Source organism: Sciurus carolinensis, chromosome 14 (genome assembly GCF_902686445.1).
Source record: "Sciurus carolinensis chromosome 14, mSciCar1.2, whole genome shotgun sequence".
In the NCBI taxonomy this organism is placed as follows: Eukaryota; Metazoa; Chordata; class Mammalia; order Rodentia; family Sciuridae; genus Sciurus; species Sciurus carolinensis.
Genome location: NC_062226.1, coordinates 73,181,424 through 73,199,347, shown reverse-complemented (window position 1 = coordinate 73,199,347; position 17,924 = coordinate 73,181,424). Strand labels below are relative to the sequence as shown.

At 36.9% G+C, this 17,924-nt stretch overlaps 1 protein-coding gene across 3 annotated transcripts in view; it reads right to left on the bottom strand.

Annotated features, from left to right (window-relative positions):
* Nucleotides 1–17,924, bottom strand: part of Gda (guanine deaminase) — a 169,144-nt gene that overhangs the window by 109,694 nt on the left and 41,526 nt on the right. The gene's annotated exons all lie outside the window — the stretch shown is intronic.

The window sequence follows — 17,924 nt, the reverse complement described above, 5'->3', positions numbered from 1 at the left end:
CATCTGTAGATGGAAAATGTTTGTAATTTCTCCTTTTCTGTCACAATATAAGATATAAGTGAGATTTAAAAAATTCTAATTTGAAGATACAACATATTAAAAATGACTAATTGGCATGTTTCTCCCCCACTCCTGAAAATGTTTAAAAGAAACAATTGTTATAGAAAATGTACCTTACTCCAGATGCAGAAGTGACTTTTGTGAGGCTGCAATAGGAAATCCCAGCTCACTGTGCAGAAGTAGTGACATTGTAGGGCAGTTTATTTGCACTAAATTTAACTGCATGTAATAATTACCTGATCACTGAGTCTTTACCTGAGCTATGTTGGTGTTTGAATGCAACACATCTTCTGTAAAGAGTTTTTTTTGTCTTTTCCTAGTTCCATGCGGAGGAAAGATACCTTTCATGAAATAGATAAGAAAGTGACCTCTTATGTTAGACTTGTGAGGTCTGAAGCCCAAGGGCAACAACCAGGCAACTGCGCATGGGTCTTGTACTACTTCTTCATCTGGTTTCCCCATTTGCAAACCAGGAATAAAACTAGAATGTACTTCACAGGATTAAGTATATGATCATCACAACCAGGAGTTAGCACATGACTGAAATATGTTAAATGATATATTATATCCATTGTTATTCCATTTTAAAGTATAATGTAATTATTTTCTTTATAAAAATTGATTATAAAGCAAGAAAGGATAAGAAATGAGATTTCTATGGAGAAAATATTCTGAGTTTTATTTGTTTGTTCTCGTTTTTGCTTTTTTGCAGCACTGGGTTTTCTAACTTGTGGTTTCAGACATGGAAGGCAAGTGCCCTACCACTGAGCTACATCCCCAGCCCCCTCCTGTTTTATCTTTAAATGCAATACTATAAGAAAAAATGTTGCATTGAACATGAAACACTGAGGTAAACTAGTAGACAAAATGTATGTAATTAATTAGAACAAGTCAATATGTTGTTTGTAGAAATGAAAAGAAACTAAAATATCAACTTCCCTGTTTACCGAGATACCCTTTTTAAAAATGAAAATCTGATCAGAAAAGAAAATGAAAGTATAATTCATACAATTATAAAAAAGTAATTTGATGGTTTAAAAATATATTAGAATCAATAAACATTAAAAAAGGAGAAATCAACAAACATCAAAGTAGATATGTAATTAATCAAAAAACCATAAAAGCAGAATTTATCAATACATCTCAAAAGTAATTTGCTACAAAATCCATAAATAGATAAATAGAGATAAAATTTGCACGGCACTATATTGACACATTTGAAAGTATTTGAAATAAGTGGTTTTTGAGAAAAACATACAAAATCAAATTTTATTCTGAAGAGAGGAAAATTGAATGAACCACTAACTCTAGAAGAAACTGAGGGAGAGCTATTAACACTTTAGGATTGCACACAGTTCAGAACAATGCTATCTGGTAGAAATATAGTGTCCATTAAAATTGTAAACCACATATGTAATTTAAAATTTTCTAATAATAAGACAGTATTAAAAAGGCACAGGTAAAATTAATTTCAATAATAGATTAGGACAATGTATATAAAAGATTATCATTTCAATAAGAGAGCAATTAGTTAAAAATAAAAATTAATTTTCTCTTTCCTTTAAAAGTATTTAATTTTTATTAAATTTTTATTTAATAAATAATTTTATTATTTATTATAATATTCCTTTAAAATTATATTTTTCATTTAAAATACATTTCAATCTGTTCCTAAAGTTTTATCTAAAATACTTTTGAATATTTAGATGCATATAATATACCAACAGTAAACTCACACACCCAGGTTGTTCCAAACACACTTAAAAGTTTTTCAAAACTAAAATGAATATTGATTTTTAAATGTAAATTTAAATTTATTTAATGAAAAATTAGATTAAAGATAAAATTTAAAAATTCAGTTCCTAAGTCTCACTATTCACTTTTTAGGTGCCTAAAATACAGACATGGCTAGTGGCTACTGTAATAGATAATGCAAGTTCAAAGCTAGTTTCATAGCAAAAGAATGAAATTCTGTTCTAAGCAAAGGGCTCCAAAATATGGAGGAAAACAAAAACCTCTCTATTTCTGCAAAGCTAAAACAAACCTCCTACCAAAACTTACCAAAGCATGTACACATGCATAAACACAGATATGTAAAAAGAGAAAAAGACAAGCCAATTCCCTTTGTTGTTTAATAATACAGATGCAAAAAACAGTCCCAAAGTCACAGTGGCAGTAAAAAGCAAAAATACATTAAAATAATAATTCAGCATGTCAGCTTCTGCTATTCTGATAAACTGAGAAACATTTATCAACTTGAGCAAACAGCCAACTCTTCAGAGAGTGCTGGATTAAAGCCACCTAGCCCCCTTTCTGTTTTCCTTAGTCAACACCCAAACTGGAATGCATTGGCTCCTCCCATTCACTCCAGGGATCTTGATTTGTGCCATTTGTGTCTGCATATAGCTCTTACACCCTCTGATCTGAGCAAAGCTCTATCACTCTCAACTCAGTAAAATCTCCACTGTGATCTCTTGTTACTCCCCCACCCAAGCAACAAACTCTCTTAGGTCTTCAACATCTACTCTGTTTCTCTGTGTTAACAAAGGGGACTCTTTCCTGATGATGTGGCTTCTCAAAGGGCAGGTGCTCATATCTCAGGGTCAAGCAGTGAGTTTGGAACCCTCTGTTCCCCATGACCAATTCCAAACCACTTTCCTCCAGCTTTCTGATGACAAATGAATCTGATTCTGTAAGACTATCCTCCTTTTGTTTCAAGGACATCTTTCCTCTCTCTGAGGTCCTCCTTTACCTGCCTTTCCCCTTCTTCAAATTCACTAATATCTGCCTCAGGTTTCCCCTCCACTCCACACCCTCTTCCATTCTTTATAGCTCTAACCCTTCGGAGGACCATGGTCATCTGTTTCCATGAGCTCATCTTCAGCAATGTGTTCTGTTTCAGCTTCAGCCACAAAACTCATGACCACCTCTTGGACATGTTCATGACCTACAAAGCCACCAAATCTTGTAGGTGACCACATTTTCATTTTTCCCTTGTGCCACTTCAACAATCACAACCAATACTCTACCTTAAAGAGCTTTCCCTTTACTTTCTCTTCTACTTTTTCCCAGCCGACTAGCCATCTTCTGTCACCATTTTCCTTGTCCAAGTTAGATCCCACCATTTATTATTTCATATTTCCATTATCTTTTAGTTAATCCACATCTTGGTTGGTAAGATTCCAACCCTGATGGAACCAAACTTTTCATTTCTCTAGGCTGCACCCAAGGAGTAAAACAGTGCTGGAGCAAGACATAGATGGACTGTCCCTCTGTCATCGACTCAAAGTGTTCCCACCAATGCCTGTTGCTGGTACCCTGTGGCATTTCTCTAGTACTGTGGTTTTTACTGTCAATCAAACTGACAGGTGACCTAACTGCTTATCAAATGACAAATAATTAAAGAGTTTTTAGGTGATAAGTTAATATATAATTTTTATCAAATAATTAGGAAGGAGCTCAAAGAATTCATCAAGTTTTGCTACAACAAAATTTACAGCACTCCCGTCTACTTGGTATATGTAAAAATGTTTCTTGGCATTCACTTCTATAAAACTGGGAAATAAAAAAATAATGCTGTCCCTATTTCACTCTACTAAGAAGTAATAATCATATTATCTAGTTAGAAGAAAAAAACAGCCCTCTTATACTACATGTAACAAGTTACCTTTCAAAATTTGTAATATACAATTTTTAATTTCTCTGTGTCCCCAGGAAATTTCAGATGTTCAAATTTATGCACACTAATTTTATTTCAGTGGTTGATCAATAAGAGACTTTCAAGAGTAAAAATATATTGCCTTAGCTAAAAACTAGAATAGAATTAGTAATTCAAAAGGAAAAAGGGAATATATAAAATTTCAGATCATTAAAAAATGAGCTAGTTTATGGTTTTTAAAAATCTATTAAGATGAATAGCAAATCATTATATCTTGATTATTTCAAAAATATTTTTATGTAATATTTAAAATTTGCTAGAAATTATAAACTTTGCATATTTTTAAATTTAATAAAAATAATACGCATTTACTTTTAAAAGTGCAAAAGATTATAAGGTTTTCCAAAATTCTTTTAAGGATTACATTAGTAAAAAGGTGTAAAGAATACTTCGGTCAATTCATGTTTCAACTGTCCACCGCAATGCTAATTTTAAATCTACCCTTTCTCCAAATCCCTTACCCCATCTACCTGCAAAGTGCAATAGTGAAAAATTGCAAATAATCTCAGTCAGTAAGGGATTGACTGAATACAACTAAGCAATGCAGTGATTAAAGTAAGACTGATGGACTAGGGATGTGGTTGAATTGGTAGAGTGCTTGCCTAGCATGAGCAAGGCCCTGCGTTTGATTCCTCAGCACTGCAGAGGGGAAGGAAAATAACTGTGAACACTTATGTTTACTGAATGGAAAATAATCCTTGATACAAGGTCAAGTCTCTTTTAAGAGTTTCCTTTTTTTTTTTTTTATCGTGGTGCTGGGGATTGAACCCAGGGCCTTGTGCTTGTAAGGCAAGCACTCTACCAACTGAGCTATATCCCCAGCCCTGTCAAGGCTCTTTTAAAAAATGTGTGTTATTGGGCTGGGGATGTAGCTCAATTGATAGAGTGCTTGCCTTGCAAGCACAAGGCCCTGGGTTCAATCCCCAGCACTGCAAAAAAAAAAAAAAAAAAGAAAAGAAAAGAAAGAAAAATGCATGCTATTAAATAACATGTATTTGTGATCACATTTTTTCTAAAAATGTTTTTAGTTGTAGATGGACACAATATTTTATTTTATGTTTATGTTGTGCTGAGGATCTAATCTAGTGCCTCACACACGCAAGGCAAGCACTCTTCCTTTGAGCTACAACTCAAGATTATGATCAAATTTTTGGTAAGAATATGGTATGTGTGTGTGCGTGTGTGTGTGTGGGTGTGTGCACGTGCACATGGATGTGCATGCATTTTAAGGCAATATGTCTAAATATTTCAAATGATTATCTCTTTATAGAAGTTGGGAATGATTCTACTTTCATCTTGCACTTCTTAGGTTCAAAATTACTACAATAAATGACTTATTTTAGCTAAAACAATAAGGCTAATTCCATTTAAAATGCATATTAAAATGCAAAGTCTAAAAAATAGAAATACGTAAGTTGAGTCTGCATGGAACTTAGGGTGGGGGGTTATGACACACATAGATAGACAATGAATAAGACAGAAGGGGCCAAGGAAAGAGTGCACTGGGCCCCCCAGGCTCAGATGGAAAGAGAGTGGATGTGGTCAGAGAAAGTTTCAAAGAAAAGGCAGAACTTGCTCAACCATAGGGAGGAATTGGTACTTGATAAGTATCAAATGGTTCAGGGGAGGGATAGAGCATCAATTATGGTAGAAACAGAGACACAAGTAAAATGCCACAAGATGTGTTATAGACAGGAGTGTGCTATAATTAACATTGAAGTACTGGCCTGGGGAGAACTTCAACTCACAAATCAAGTATTTAATAGATTTTTTTTTCTTTTTCGTGTTTCACCCATCAAATAGTTCCAGAATGTCCCTGTGTGAGTAGCATTATTTCAGGAACTTGGAACAGTAAATTGAAAGATGAATAGTTACATTGAAGGTAGCAGTGAGTGCTGTGCTTATAAAGAAAAGGGGGTAAATGCTTGGCCTCTAAGTGGGCTGTGAAGGCTCTCTGACAGATGAAGGTCGAACACAGGTTTGCATGAGATTTGGCTATTGTTACAGTTTAGATATGGGGTGTCCCCCAAAAGCTCATGTGTGAGACAATGCAAGAAAGTTTAGAGGTGAAATGATTGAGTTATGAGAGCCTTAACCTAGTCAGTGTGTTAACTGGGTGGTAACTATAGGCAGGTAGGGTGTGACTGGAGAGATGGGGCCTTGGGGGGGTGTGCTTTTGGGGTATATGTTTTGTCCTTATTGAGCAGAGCTCTCTGTTTCCTGAAGTCACGTCCCGAGCTGCTTTCCTCCACCACACACTTCTGCCACGATGTTCTGCCTCACCTTGAGCCCTGAGGAATGAGGCTGGCAATCTATGGACTTGAGACCTCTGAAACTGTGAGCCCCCAAATAAACTTTTCCTTCTCTAATTGTTCTTGTCAGGGTGTTTTTTTTTTTTTTTTTTTTTTTTTTTTTTTTTTTTGTCACAGCAGTGAAAAAGCTAACTAAGACAGCTATGTATCATGGAAAGAACATTCCAGGCAGAGGACACAACTAGTGCAAGGACCCCAAGAGCAGGGTCTGCCTCGCATATTTTGAAACCCCAGAGATGCCAGTGGAGATTCAATACAAGAACCAGAAAAGACAAAGGTAGGAAACAAAATCAAGGAGGTAGCTGGGAGTTGTAGGTCAGGGTTCGGCTTTCTTTAAAAGAAATCTAAAATAATAGTTTAGAAAATGAATGTGGCAAAATTACAAAATATGATGGATGCTTTCTTCATGGGGCTATGGCTTTTACATCTCAAGATTGACTGGGCTCATGTGGCCATTAACTAACTCACTTAATCACCACTGATCATGTGCCTGGTATGGCCCATAGGTCTTCACAGGCCAGAGGCTTAGTCTAGGTGGGCTGTCAATTTTCAGAAAATCATAAATTCACAGATGGTTCCAGTTGGCAGGGACCTGCTCATCTAAACCCCTTATTTTCCAGATGAGGAAATTGAGTCCCTTCTGTTAAGTAAACAACTCCAAGTGCTTTCTTATTTGAAACTAGGACTTTTAGGATGAGCAATAACAAGTATGTCAGGAATACTAAAGCCAAAGGCAGATGAGTAATGACTATCAGCTAATGAAACAAATCTATGCAAGATAGATGCTTCAAACACCAGATGGTAAATTTGGGCAAGAGACTTGTTACCATGGAACAGAGTAAACTGCATTGTGAAACTGCTCAGCCATCCAACAAAATAAAGTAACATATACCTCTACCCATCACACAAAATCTACTCTGAGCTGCTCTGATAAGAGATAAAATCTGATTAAAAACATGAGGTTTCTAATTTTTCAGAAGCTCTTGAATAGAGATGAAAATTCCCATATTAGCTCAATTCATGTCAAACAGATAAATGGAAAAAGAAAGATGATGTGAAATTACCTTAGGAAGGAAGGAAGGAAGGGAAGGAGGGCTCATTTGCTTATAAAGATAGAGTGGGGTGAATAATGTTACCAGTGCACCAAAGAATATCATGAGGGACTTAGACTTTTAGGCCCAATAGTCTCATCTTATAAATAAGGAAATAGACCAGGTTAGGTGCATTAGTATAGGGCAAACCAGGAGGATCTGCTGGGATAGGCTCATCTTCCCAGAGATTCTTCCAGACTTTTATTTCTGTTCCTTTGATAGTATAAGCCATGCATCCACAAAGTTTCCCTAAGGACCGCATAGCAAGTATTTCAGACTTGTAAGACCATATTATCTCTATTGTACAAATTTGTCATTGAAGTCAAAAGTATACATAGACAACACATTAACAAATATGTGTACCTGTACTGCAATATAATTTTATTTATAGAAACCAAAATTTACTTTATGTAATTTTCACTTGATAAAAATATCCTTCTTGGGCTGGGAGTGTAACTCTGTGGTAGAGTACTTGCCTAGCATGCACAGGGCCTGGGTTCAATCTCCAGCACCAAAATAAAATAAAATTATTCTTCTTTTTGTTTTTTTGTTTGTTTGTTTGTTTGTTTGTTTACCTTTTTCCCAACAATTTAAAAACTATACTTAGCTCATGGACCATATAAAATTAGGAGTGAGCTGGATTTGACCTGTGGGCCACAGTTACTAATCTTTGATGCAGACCACTAGACAGCTATATGTAAATCGAAATTATATAACTGAAAAACCATCCCAGTGACTTATAAAGCAGCATGTATTGGATGTTTTATCTTGACTTATGATTTTCAATTAGTAATCATTTTCAACAATTTTTCTTTTAACTTTAAAGTCTGATCAAATGTCCTTGAGAGAGTAAAGATTGTGGTTGTTTACAAAGCCCATTTTGCCATAGAAACATTTTTTGGTAGATTAAAAAGTCACTCTAGAAAACAACCAAGATGTCCTTCAGTAGGTGGATAAATTATAATATTAGTACATGGAAGAAATGAAAAATGAGCACTTGGCAACTATCATTATAATAAGTGATTCATGCAGATATCATCAATGAATATTAAAACTAGTGGGTGACATTTTTTTGAGAAATAGGACAACTGTATAATTTTCAGAGTACCTTCCTATAAAATTTATTTTACGAAGACAGTAACTTCAGTGAAAAAGCATGGCAAACACCACCTTAACCAAGTGACTAAAGTTAATGTCACCAATAATGTGACAAACAACATCATGTGACCCCTGATGTGATGCCCTGAGAACACAGTGCCACGTCTGAACCTGAGTCTAATGAGGAAACATCTGATGAACCCAAACGGAGGATCATTCTATAAACAGAGTAAAACTATTCTGTATTCTTGAAAATTACACAGCACATGAAAGACAAAGAAAATTGAGGACTTGTTCTGGGCAGACAGCAACTAAAAACTATAACAAGTAGCTGCGACTTGTGATTCTGAAACGGATTCTGAACCAGAAGGAAGAGAAGGCTCTCTAAGGCATAAATGGGCCAAGTGGCAAAGTCTGAAAGGGGTTATGGATTGTGTAGTAGAAATCTATGTTACTTTCCTGATCTACAACATTTTATGTGATTGTGTGAGACAGTGACCTTCATTTTTAGGATGAACACACTGAACTCTATAACTTACTCTCAGTTCAGAAAAATATAATTGTGCGTGTGTGTATTTACACATATCTAGACAGAGTGGGGAAGAATAATGAAACAAATTTTGTAAAATATTAACTCTAGGAAATCTGGGTTAAGGACATATGAAAGGCATTTGCTATTGTTGTTTGTAATATTTTTATCATTTTTCGTTAGTTTACAATGATTTAAAAATAAAAATTTGGGGCGATCCAAGATGGCGGCCTAGAGGGAGACTGCACCCCCAGTCGCTCCAGAACCCTGGAGTTAAGAAGGGGAGGCATTGAGAGACTCGGACTGAAATAGAGCCACGGGTGACTCTGCCCACTGGGTAAAGTTCGGCCCGGGTGGCAGGCCCAGATAGAGGTGGCTTATCGGAGCCGGGCAGGGTAGCTAGAGTCATTCACAGGCAGCCCTGCGCACTCCGGCGGTGGGCCCCGCCCACACAGCCAGCTTCTCCAGGTTCTCGGAACGGAACTGGCCCGCTAGTGAGAGCCTTTCTGACCAGAACAAGCTCCGAGTCCCGGAGCCCCTGCAGCACAGCGTACTCCGGCAACGAACCAGCGGAGAGCCGCGATCAGCAAGCAGCCTCTGGGATTAGGGCAGGGCAGCCAGAGACCTCTTCAGGCGGCTCTGCCCACTCCGGCTGCAGGCTCTCTTCACGGGGCGATCCAAGATGGCGGCCTAGAGGGAGACTGCACCCCCAGTCGCTCCAGAACCCAGGAGTTAAGAAGGGGAGGCATTGAGAGACTCGGACTGAAATAGAGCCACAGGTGAGTCTGCCCACTGGGTAAAGCTCGGCCCGGGTGGCAGGCCCAGATAGAGGTGGCTTATTGGAGCCGGGCAGGGCAGCTAGAGTCTTCCCAAGGTAGCCTTCCACACTCCGGCAGTGAGCTCCTCCCACACGGCCAGCTGCACGGCGCAGGCCCACGGTGAGAGCATTTCCGCACAGAGCCAGTTCCAAACCGTGGAACCAGTAGGGGGCTTGGAGCAGTTTTCTTCGGATGAGCTGCTTTATCAGATTCCTCCAAGACATCAGGCTACTGAAGGCTGGGAGGTGATACACTGGAAATCTACCGGGACACTATAAGCCAGTAGCGGAAAACTGCAATATCTCAGGGTCCACTGACAACTGACCAATATGAGAAAACAAAGGAAGAAAATGTCCCAAACAAACCTAGATACTACATCAATAAAACCCAATGACAGCACAGCAGAAGAAATGTCAGAAAGGGAGTTCAGAATGTACGTAATTAAAACGATCAGGGAAGCTAATGAGGAGATGAAAGAGCAAATGCAGGCATTGAAGGAGGAGATGAAAGAGCAAATGCAGGCATTAAATGATCGCACCAATCAACAGTTAAAAGACCAAATATGGGAAGCAAGAGATCATTTCAATAAAGAGTTAGAGATACTGAAAAAAAAACAAACTGAAATACTTGAAATGAAGGAAGCAATAAACCAAGTTAAAAACTCCATAGAAAGCATAACCAATAGGATAGAACACCTGGAAGACAGAACCTCAGACATTGAAGACAAATTATTTAATCTTGAAAGCAAAGTTGGCCAAACAGAAAAGATGGTAAGAAATCATGAACAGAATCTACAAGAATTATGGGATATCATGAAAAGGCCAAATTTAAGAATTATTGGGATTGAGGAAGGCTTAGAGAAACAAACCAAAGGAATGAACAATCTATTCAATGAAATAATATCAGAAAATTTCCCAAATCTGAAGAATGAAATGGAAAACCAAGTACAAGAGGCTTATAGAACTCCAAACATACAAAATTACAACAGACCCACAGCAAGGCACATTATTATGAAAATACCTAACATACAAAATAAAGACAGAATTTTAAAGGCCACAAGAGAAAAGAATCAAATTACATTCAGAGGGAAACCAATAAGAATATCAGCAGATTTTTCAATCCAGACCCTAAAAGCTAGAAGGGCCTGGAACGACATATACCAAGCCCTGAAAGAAAATGGATGCCAACCAAGAATCTTATACCCAGCAAAACTTAGCTTCAAATTTGACGATGAAATAAGATCCTTCCATGATAAACAAAAGCTAAAGGAATTTACAAAAAGAAAGCCAGCATTACAGAACATTCTCAGCAAAATATTCCATGAGGAAGAGATGAAAAACAACGATGCAAATCAGCAACAGGAGGCGCTAGCCTAAAGGAATAGCCAAATAAAGGAGAAACCAAATCATGTCAAAAACAAATATGAGTCAATTGACTGGGAATACAAATCATATCTCAATAATAACCCTGAATGTTAATGGCCTGAATTCATCAATCAAAATACACAGACTGGCAGATTGGATTAAAAAGAAAAATCCAACAATATGCTGCCTGCAAGAGACTCACCTCATAGAAAGAGACACCCATAGACTAAAGGTGAAAGGATGGGGAAAAACATACCATGCACACGGACACAGCAAAAAAGCTGGAGTATCCATCCTCATCTCAGATAATGTGGACTTCAAACCAAAACTAATCAGAAGGGATAAAGAAGGACATTACATGCTGCTTAAGGGAAGCATAAATCAGCAAGACATAACAATCATAAATATCTATGCCCCGAACATTGGCTCATCCACGTACGTCAAACAAATCCTTCTCAATTACAGAATTCAAATAGACCACAACACAATAATACTAGGCGATTTTAACACACCTCTCTCACCACTGGATAGATCGTCCAAACAAAAATTGAATAAAGAAACTATAGATCTCAACAACACAATCAGCAATTTAGACTTAACGGACATATATAGAATATACCATCCAACAAAGAACGAATACACTTTCTTCTCAGCAGCACATGGATCCTTCTCTAAAATAGACCATATTTTATGCCACAAAGCTACTGTTAGCAAATACAAGAAGATAGAGATACTACCTTGTACTCTATCAGATCACAATGGATTGAAATTAGAAATAAATGACAGAATAAAAAACAGAAACTTCTCCAATACCTGGAGACTAAATAATACACTATTATATGATGAATGGATAACAGAAGACATCAGGAGGGAAATAAAAAAATTCTTAGAAGTAAACGAGAACAAAGACACATCATATCAAAATCTCTGGGACACTATGAAAGCAGTACTTAGAGGAAGATTTATTTCATGGGGTGCATTCAAAAAAAGAAGTAGAAATCAACAAATAAACGAGTTAACACTACAGCTCAAAGCACTAGAAAAAGAAGAGCAGACCAATACCAAAAGTAGTAGAAGACAGGAAATAGTTAAAATCAGAGCCGAAATCAACGAAATCGAAACAAAAGAAACAATTGGAAAAATTAACAAAATAAATAGTTGGTTCTTTGAAAAAATAAATAAAATTGATAAACCCTTAGCCACACTAACAAAGAGAAAGAGGGAGAAAACTCAAATTACTAAAATTCGGAATGAACAAGGAAACATCACAAAAGACACGAGTGAAATACAAAACATAATTAGAAGCTATTTCGAAAATCTATACTCCAACAAAACAGAAAACCTCGAAGACATCAACAAATTTCTAGAGACATATGAACTACCTAAACTGAACGAGGAGGACATACACAACTTAAATAAACCAATTTCAAGCAATGAAATAGAAGAGGTCATCAAAAGCCTACCAACAAAGAAAAGTCCAGGACCAGATGGGTTCTCAGCCGAGTTCTACAAAACCTTTAAAGAAGAGCTCATTCCAATACTTCTCAAACTATTCCATGAAATAGAAGAGGAGGGAACCCTACCAAACTCGTTCTATGAAGCCAATATCACCCTGATACCTAAACCAGACAGAGACACATCGAGGAAAGAAAATTTCAGACCAATATCCTTAATGAATATCGATGCAAAAATTCTCAACAAAATTTTAGCAAATCGCATACAAATATATATTAAAAAGATAGTGCACCATGATCACGTGGGTTTTATCCCAGGGATGCAAGGTTGGTTCAACATTCGGAAATCAATAAATGTCATTCACCATATCAACAGACTTAAAGTTAAGAATCACATGATTATTTCAATAGATGCAGAAAAAGCATTTGATAAAATACAGCATCCCTTCATGCTCAAAACACTAGAAAAAATTGGGGTAGTGGGAACATTCCTAAACATTATAAAGGCAATCTACGCTAAGCCCATGGCTAATATCATTCTAAATGGTGAAAAACTGAAAGCATTCCCCCTAAAAACTGGAACAAGGCAGGGATGCCCTCTTTCACCGCTTCTATTCAACATCGTCCTTGAGACTCTAGCCAGAGCAATCAGACAAACCAAAGAAATTAAAGGGATACGAATAGGAAAAGAAGAACTCAAACTATCCCTGTTCGCTGATGACATGATTATATATTTAGAGGAACCTGGAGATTCCACCAGAAAACTTTTAGAACTCATAAGTGAATTCAGTAAAGTAGCAGGTTACAAGATCAATGCTCATAAATCCAATGCATTTTTATACATAAGTGATGAATCTTCAGAAAGAGAAATTAGGAAAACTACCCCATTCACAATAGCATCGAAAAAAATAAAATACTTGGGAATCAATCTCACAAAAGAGGTGAAAGACCTCTACAATGAGAACTACAGAACACTAAAGAAAGAAATTCAAGAAAACCTTAGAAGATGGAAAGATCTCCCATGTTCCTGGATAGGCAGAATTAATATCGTCAAAATGGCTATACTACCTAAAGTGCTATACAGATTCAATGCAATTCCAATTAAAATCCCAATGATGTACCTTACAGAAATAGAGCAAGCAATTATGAAATTCATCTGGAAGAATAAAAAACCTAGAATAGCTAAAGCAATCCTCAGTGGCAAGAGCGAAGCAGGGGGTATTGCAATACCAGATCTTCAACTCTACTACAAAGCAATAGTAACAAAAACGGCATGGTATTGGTACCAAAATAGACAGGTAGATCAATGGTACAGAATAGAGGACACAGACACAAACCCAAATAAATACAATTTTCTCATACTAGACAAAGGTTCCAACAATATGCAATGGAGAAAAGATAGCCTCTTCAATAAATGGTGCTGGGAAAACTGGAAAACCATATACAATAGAATGAAATTAAACCCCTATCTCTCACCCTACACAAAACTCAACTCAAAATGGATCAAGGACCTCGGAATCAGACCAGAGACCCTGCATCTTATAGAAGAAAAAGTAGGTCCAAATCTTCAACTTGTTGGCTCAGGATCAGATTTCCTTAACAGGACTCCCATAGCACAAGAAATAAAAGCAAGAATCAACAACTGGGATAGATTCAAACTAAAAAGCTTTCTCTCAGCAAAGGAAACTATCAGAAATGTGAAGAGAAAGACTACAGAGTGGGAGAATATCTTTGCCAACCATACCTCAGATAGAGCGCTAATTTCCATAATCTATAAAGAACTCAAAAAACTCTACACGAAGAATACAAATAATCCAATCAACAAATGGGCTAAGGAAATGAACAGACACTTCACAGAAGAAGATGTACAAGTAATCACCAGATATATGAAAAAATGTTCAACATCCCTAGTAATAAGGGAAATGCAAATCAAAACTACCCTAAGATTTCATCTCACCCCAATTAGAATGGCGATTATCAAGAATACAAGCAACAATAGGTGTTGGCGAGGATGTGGTGAAAAAGGAACACTCATACATTGCTGGTGGGGTTGCAAATTAGTGCAGCCACTCTGGAAAGCAGTGTGGAGATTCTTCAGAAAGCTTGGAATGGAACCACCATTTGACCCAGCTATCCCACTCCTTGGCCTATACCCAAAGGATTTAAAATCAGCATACTACAGAGATACAGCCACATCAATGTTCATTGCTGCTCAATTCACCATAGCCAGATTGTGGAAGCAACCTAGATGCCCTTCAGTTGATGAATGGATAAAGAAACTGTGGCATATTTATACAATGGAATATTACTCCGCAATGAAGAATGATAAAATTATGGCATTTGTAGGCAAATGGTCGAAATTGGAGAATATCATGCTAAGTGAGATAAGTCAATCTCAAAAAACTAAAGGACGAATGATCTCGCTGATAAGCGGATGAGGACATATAATGGGGGGTGGGAGGGGCTAGCATTAGGTTTAGGGTTAGGTTTAGAGTTAGGCTAAGGAGAGTGGCAAGAATGAAGGAAAGAAAGACTGTGTAGAGGGAAAAGAGGGGTGGGAGGGGTGGGGGGAGGGGAAAATAAAATAAACATCATTACCCTATGTAAATGTAAAAAAATAAAAAATAAAAAAATAAAAAAATTAAAAAAAAATTAAAAATTTTAGGACTAGGGATGCAGGTAGAGCACTTACCTAGAAGACCCTGAGTTCAGTCTCCAGTACCTCAATAAATAAATGAATAATAAAAATTTTAGTTGCAAAACTAAAAAGTATATTACTTAGAAACATAAATATATAAAGCAAAAATACATAGAAAAGCGAGAGTGTGAAAAACAAAAATTTAGAATAATGGTGGGAAGGGAAGGAAATTGGATAGGGAGCTCATACATGGAGCTTCAGAGATAACATGGCTTCTTGTATTTCTTGTCATTACACTTTACACAGCCATGGAGACTGTTATTTCCCCTTAATTAAAAAGAAGAATCACCTCTAAAAAATAAGTAAAATGCACCAAAATCACAATAAAAATAATGAACAAAAGCACATTCCTAACTCACAATAAATGTTCTTTTAAAAAAATAAAAATTTGTAACATATAAAATGCACACATTGGTGACCTATGAAATACCCACCCAAATGACAGAGAAGAAAAGCCACGGAGTGGTGGAGCAATGAGGACACAGAATGACAATTAACATTTATAAGCATCCCAGCAGCAGAGATCTAAAATTAAGTCATAATTCGTCCCTTGGTTTTATGAGCAGTTCCTAAGACGCTAAATAACCCTGAAATGTGCTTCACAGTTTGTGAATCATTTTAAGATAGAAATTGTTACTCCCTAATTTTTGTTTCCTAAATTCAGAATCCCTTGATGCCTTAACCAACTTGTGGAAGAAGGAAACTACTCAAATGGATGTAAAATTAGCACCAAGTGCTGAGTAAAATTCACCATAAATCTCAGACCCAGAGTTAAATGGTACATTTGAATCCTGAAATCATTAAACAAGTGAATAATTTCAGCAGCTGCCTCACAAAAGATATCTTCAGAGATTATATTCAGCATGTGGACAGCTGAGATGTCTGTAGGAAAAGCACTCACTCTTGTCTTTTGAAAACTGAAAGTTGATGTTAACTAACCACAGTTTATCTCAACAGACTACATCAGCACAATGATACTGATAGGAAAATTCAGGCATACAAAAAAAAAAAATGTATTCCCTACACAAGCCTATTCCTTGGGTCATGAAAACATGAGAAAACGTGAAATTTGTCTTGAAGGTTGAATTTGAATGTTGAAGTCCTAATCCTCAGTAATTCAGAATGGGACCTTGTTTAAACATAATGTCTTTACAGAGGTAATCAAGTCAAATGAAGTTACTAGTGTGGGCCCAATCCAGTATGATGGATGTCCTTTTGGACACAGAGACACACATAGAGGGAACATGATGTTCAGAGACATAGACAACAACCATCCACAAGTGAAGAGAGGGGCCTAGGACAGATCCTTCCCTTAAGATCCTCAGAAACAGGCAAACCGCTGACCTTCAGTCCCCAAAACTGTGAAACAATAAATTCCCGTTGTTTGAGTCACCCAGTTTATGGTATCGTGTTTCAGTAGTCCTAGCAAAGGCCCTACAGGAAGGGAAGTTAAAAGCTTAGTCTATTCTAATAAATTCACAAAGGAAAAACACTACAAGAAACCCCCTTTTTCAGGAACACTCATACATTGCTGGTGGGGTTGCAAATTAGTGCAGCCACTCTGGAAAACAGTGTGGAGATTCCTCAGAAAGCTTGGAATGGAAACACCATTTGACCCAGTTATGCCACTCCTTGGCCTATACCCAAAGGACTTAAAATCAGCATACTACAGAGATACAGCCACATCAATGTTCATTGCTGCTCAATTCACCATAGCCAGATTGTGGAACCAACCTAGATGCCCTTCAGTTGATGAATGGATAAAGAAACTGTGGCATATTTATACAATGGAATATTACTCCGCAATGAAGAATGATAAAATTATGGCATTTGCAGGCAAATGGATGAAATTGGAGAATATCATGCTAAGTGAGATAAGCCAATCTCAAAAAACTAAAGGACGAATGATCTCACTGATAAGCGGATGAGGACATATAATGGGGGGTGGGAGGGGTTAGCATTAGATTTAGGGTTAGGTTTAGGGTTAGGGATAAGGAGAGTGGTAAGAATAAAGGAAAGAAGGACTGTATAGAGGGAAAAGAGGTGTGGGAGGGGTGGGGGGGAAGGGAAAAAAAATAATCAAACATCATTGCCCTATGTAAACATATGATTACACAAATGGTATGCCTTGACTCTATGTACAAATAGAGAAACAACATGTATCCCATTTGTATATAATAATAAAAAAAATAAAAAATAAAAAAATAAAAAAAAAGAAACCCCCTTTTTCTTGCCTTATTGACACCCCTGAGATGGTGCGGGAAGGTGAAAACACTGGATTTACTAAAGAATCAAGATTCTGCTATTTGTTAGCTCTGTATTCAAAGGCAAATCCTATAACCTCTCTGACTTATTAGTTTTTTTAAATCTAGTAATAATATCTATCATCTCTCCTTTGACTGTAAATATAATTACTTAAAAATTAAATATATCAAAGGCTCCATGGACTGAAAAAGTCTCTGTAAATATAAACTAATATCGGTAGTGTTAATTTTTTTTTTTTTTTTTTTTTTTTGGTACCAGGGATTGAACTTAGGGGCTCTTAACCACTGAGCCACATCTCCAGTCTTTTTTTCGTATTTTATTTAGAGACAGGGTCTCGCTGAGTTGCTTGGGGCTTCACTAAACTGATGAACTCGCAATCCTCCTGCCTCAGCTTCCCGAGTCGAGTCGCTGGGATTACAGGCGTGTGCCACCACACCCAGCTGAATAGGTTAATTTTTGATAATGTAAGAAGAGTGGGATTTGAGGACACCACTATTGACACGGCTTTGATTTCAGA